Raw genomic sequence first — 5,336 nt, forward strand, 5'->3', positions numbered from 1 at the left:
AGAGCAGACTGTCTGCTCAGCCCCACACTCAGAGAGAAATGATGAAAGCAAGTCACTGCCTAGCTAGTCAATTAATCCAGTAGGCAAATGTAAGTCCCAGTAAAAGGAAACTACTACACCATGGTGATAACCCTAGCTGCACACAAACTTGTGAACATGACACATATGACACTTCTCAGTCGCTAAGTATCAGGAAAATCAAAATACCATTTCACCCCAGTAAGAATAACTCATCAAAAAGACAAAAGATGGTATGAGAGGATGCAAAGAAAAAAGAGCACATGTACACTCTTGGTGGGAACATAAATGAATACAGTCCTTATGGAAATGGCATGGCAGTTCCCTAGAAAACTAAGGATATTGGACACAAGTGTGATTTTTTTTACACCCAGGAGTTGGAGGCAGGAGGTTCATGAGTTTGAGTCCAGCCTGGGTGGTATAGTGAATTCATGCTATCATGGGCTATAAAGTGAGACCCTGTCTCAAAAAAGCCAAAGGGGGAAAAATATATATAATATAATATTTAATACAACATTTATATTAATATAAATATTAACATATTATATTAACAATATATTATAATATAAATATTGCAACATATTTATATTATATATTTATAATATTTAATGTATTATATATTATATTATATAATATATAATATATTATAATATATAATATTTATATATAAATATAATAAATAACAATATATTTGTATTTATATTAATACAAAATATATTAATAATAAATATAATGTTAATATAAAATATGTATTATTTAATTATATATATATAATTTGACCCAGCAGTTCCACCACAGAGTATATATTGAAAGGAAGTAAAATCAATTTATTAAAGAAACGTCTAGGTCCCAGGTTCAGCGAGTACTATTGATAAAAGCCAAAAAAGACAAAGAACAACCTAAACGTCCATTGACTGACTAACGGGACACTCCAGGACAAGCACCTCGCTCACGCAGGGAGTCTGGAAAAGTGGAAGAGGAGACAGCCAAGAAGCACAGTTGAATCACGATGTACCAGGCTACAGTTAGATGGGAGTATGGACTTCCGGTGGCTCTGCTGCTGGCAGACTCCACATAACAACTTTGTGCTGTCTCAGAACACTAAAAGAGAGGATGTGGGTACTTTTCGTGACAAAGAAAAGACAAATGCTTGAGAAGCCAGCTATGATCATTAGCGATGTAGTGCAACGTCGCATGCTCTCTCTTTCTGTAGTCAGTGGTTATGCTTTTGTTCCAGCTACAATAAATTTAACCAGGCAAAAGTCAAGCCTCAGTATATTTCAGGGGTTGTTATTAACACACAAAGCAATCTGCATTGCTTTTTTCAGCTTCACAATATTCCATTGAGGCTGTCTTCTACAGCTGGGCAGTTGTGTTGTTTCCGGTTTCTTGCCATTGCATAAGATGTACTTGTAGGGTTCACGCACAGAAGAGAACATTTAATTGAATCTGCCAGGATCCTCCACCCATCCTTGTTTCAAAGTGGGCTGTTTCTGTAGTTCACTTGATTGCTAGAATGTTGCCATTTCACTTTTTTGTTATCTTACTTTGTATGAAGAACTCAGCCGTTATATTCAGGTAAAACCCAAGGAGTTTGTTTCAAGGGTGGGGAATCAGCAACTTCTAGTTCTGTGAGGTCCGGCTGTTCAGCAATCTGTTTCCTTTTTCTTTGACTTGCTAAGGACAACGGGTCAGGATTATACAAATGCTCAACATTCTTAGATCTGCCTCAATTCAATGTACAGAAGGAGTGAGACCAAACTGCCTTGAGTGCCTTGTCCCCTTGGTAGTACAGAAAGCGACCTGCACCACTAACTTCAACAAATCTTATAGAAAGAAATATATACTGTGTGCCATAAACAAAGCCATGATGGTGGCACACGCCCACCGTCTGAGATGCTGTGACTGGCTCAACCATTTCAGTCAACACATGCAAAACATCACATAGTTACTCTTTTTTTTTTTTTTCCTTTTCCCTCAAAGTGAATGGTTCATCACATCACCATCTTCCTAAGGTGACATCATGTTGCTTCTTCAAAAATAACGGTAAAAAGGCCCATCGAGATTAGTATTTTCAGATAAGGCTTCACTCCCAAAGGCAAACTTGGAGGCCCCTCCAACCCTCTCTCCTCCACCTCAGCTATATAGAGTGTAGATCCAAAGTAGTGAATCACTTTGATTCTAAGGAATAGTAACTGCTGGCTTGTTTTATGTCAACTTGATACAAGCTAGGGTCATCAGAGAGGAGAGAGCCTCAGCTGAGAAAACGTCTTCCAAAGGTCCTTGAGTAGGCAAGCCTGTAGGGCGTTTTCTTACTTAGTGATTGATGGGAGAGGGCCCAGGCATGGTGAGTGGTACCATCCCTTCACTGGTGGTCTTGGGTTCTATAAGAAACCAGGCTGAGCAAGCCAGTAAGCAGTACCCTGCATCAGGGTACTGCATGCATGATGGCCTCTGCATCAGCTCCTGCTTCCGGGTTCCTGCCCTGTTTGTTTTCCTGTCCTGACTTCCTTCAGTGAACAGTGGTGTGGAGGTGTAAGCCGAATAAACCCTTTCCCCCCAAGGATGAGCGTGGTGGTGTCTCAACAGCGCAAACGTAACCCTAAGACAGAAATCAACCTTTCCTTTACAGACCTAAGTCAATTATGTCTTGTTCTTTTGCATTTATTTTGCACTGAACTCCAAGTTCTTTTTTATTACCATTAGTCACTATTCAATAAATATTTAGTGGGTTCCAGGCACCCTGCCAAGCCTATATAAAAGAAATCATGTAATCCTCCCTAATATAGGGTAAGTGCTATTATGTTGGAAGGAGGAGGACATCTAGGCTTAGAAAAGTTGAGCAACATGCCCAGAGTTGCACACTTAACAAGGGCAGGTAGAGTGAAAAATCACAATGGTGCAGGTAAAGAAGTCTCTGGCAGCATTAATAAGCCACAACTAGAATAAGAACCAGCTCACAGCTTTTGCTTAGTGTTAATTTTTGTGCCAGGCATTAAGTGCTTTGTGCATATTTATTAGGGTCCCTAAAGCTTTGCCCTCAGCCCTGACTGTTCCTCCATGTGGAAGAAGAACTTCTGCCTGGCGTTTCCGACTTATCCTGGTCTGACTTGTTCCTTCCCTGGAGGAGAGGTGGAAGGGCTGGCGGTGGAAGACAATAGCGGGCCTGGGAGAGGAGCAATGTCTTCACGGTGACTTGGGGATAGACCTGGAAGCAGGTACCCTAGACTTTCTTCATCAGAGAGCAGGCAGCATCCTCTACCCTGGCCTACAGAAGTGAATTCCTGGGGCGGGGTGGGGAAGGAGGTAGGGAGCAGAAGAGAGAGGAAGGGAGAAAGGGAGAGAGAAAGCGGAAGCACACAAGCCCGGGAGCAACTAAGAAATTATAATAAGAGGCGTGTAGTTCCACGTGTTCCTTCTGCTCCGAGGGGAAGCTGTCGGAGTAATTGAGGTGGCAGAGGAAGATCTGGTATCCTTAGAGATGGTCCAGTGAAACCTGAGAAAGACGCTGGCCTTGAAAGTGCAAATGCACAATTTAACAAGGAGGAAATCGGTAGAGCGTTTCATAACAAGCTTAAATTAAGAGAAGAGAAACTTGAGAAACAAGAGGAGCTCATAAATAGGGAAGAAAAAGGAGACTTAGAGGCTGATACTTGAAACAGTGAAGGAATGCTGACAAGGAAGATCCACTGCGTCCCAACTCCTACAAGACGAAATCATTCTTTGACAGTATGTCTTGTGATGATAATAGAGAAAGGAGATGGAGCTGGGCTGAAGAAAGGTTAAAGGCTGAAATGTTTGGAGCCACAGTTTGTCCAGTTTGTTGGCCGTGGAGGAATCAAGACAGAGGAGGCCCTGGCTTCCGTGTGGTAGATAGAGTACATGATTGCGGCAGAAGAGAAACTTCATTGCCCCTTGATAACGGATTCAGAGGCCGTTATGGGGGCAAAGAGTTTGCAGATTTTGAATCTAGGGAAGACAATAAAGTCACCGCAGAGTCTACAGGCAAGTCTCTGAGAGCAGGTGATCCCAGCTCTTCATGGTTCTCGAAAGCAATTTTAGGTTTTGTGAAGAATGAAGAAGTGAAGTTGCTGCCTGTCTGTCGCCAGCAGGGGTTCTGTCTGTTTCCTGCTTCATTTCAAAGCTGCATTGTAGTTCTTTGGGAGCAGGGAGGCTCATGTTAAAACATGAGCACTGGGTGAATGAGAGGGAGCAGAAGGTTGTGAGGCCTTGCCTGCAGTTGAACTGAAGCATGCTGAACAGAACTGCTAAGTATTTTTTTCATCACTCAAAGGATTTTTTTTAAATTATTATTATTGTTAATAGTATTTGGCGATTACTGTGTGTTGTTGGCAGTTAGGTTGTTCTGTGGTTTTGAGCCACAGAAGGTGGTGTGTGTGTCTGTATCTTTCTCTTCCTTTTTGGAGATCCTATAATACGAGGTAGTTGATTTCGACTGTTAGGGTACGGGATGGTAGGCAGTTTGCCAGCCAACTATCGTGGAAATATTGCTTCTTAGGCAAAGGTAACTTTTTTTTTAATAATAGCTGTAAAATTCCATCATATCCTGTTGCCAAAGAAACATTAAGAACTTTGTCCAGCTGTTTAAAAAAAAAAAAACAACTATTTTTTTTTTTTTTTTAGGGAATAAATATTTTAACATTTAAGAGAAGTGGGGAGGGTCCTGGCCGGCTGATTTTGGCAGTTCTTCCCTGCTCAGACATTCTAACTGTGAATCAACGATGACTAGCCCCTGACAGCGTTCTCTTGGCTTCCTCTGCGTCACCGAGGCCGTCTGAATGCTAACTTTTCCCCTGTTAGAGCTAGGCCCAGTCCCTCGGGACACGGCCATTTGAAACTCCCCGCGGTTTGAATGGGCTGCAGCTGTGTTGCCTCTGGTTGCGCGGCAACACAGCACCCCGCCCGTCTTCCGTTCCTCAGAGCCGATGATCGACCCTAGACTGCAGGAGCCGTCTGCCCCTGTTGCCTCACAAGCAGCAGAAGCGGAGGAAGCAGCAGTCAGTACCGGGGAGTCGCTACGGAAAAATGTTTTTCCATTTCGGTCAGGCCGCCATCGGGAAATCATTCCGGTTCAGCACCGAGACTGACTCAGGGCATGAGTGGTGTTTTTCGAGCAGGCTTTTCTGCTGCCCTTTGAAAACGATCGGCGGCGTCTAGCAACCTAGCAGGGTTTGACAGAGCATGGGGCAGCCCTTTGATAAGTTCCGTCTGCTTCTGAAACTCGGCGGTTTCACACAGGAACACTGCAAAACAGCCAAGAAACAGGAAGTGGAAAAAAAAAAAACAACATTTCTACC

At 42.8% G+C, this 5,336-nt stretch overlaps 1 pseudogene; it reads left to right on the forward strand.

Moving 5' to 3' along the window:
• The first annotated feature begins 3,216 nt into the window (after positions 1–3,216).
• On the forward strand, positions 3,217–4,685 carry LOC132649722 (protein LSM14 homolog A-like; annotated as a pseudogene).
• The last annotated feature ends 651 nt before the right edge of the window (positions 4,686–5,336 follow it).

The sequence above is a fragment of the Meriones unguiculatus genome, chromosome 21 (genome assembly GCF_030254825.1).
Source record: "Meriones unguiculatus strain TT.TT164.6M chromosome 21, Bangor_MerUng_6.1, whole genome shotgun sequence".
NCBI lineage: Eukaryota > Metazoa > Chordata > Mammalia > Rodentia > Muridae > Meriones > Meriones unguiculatus.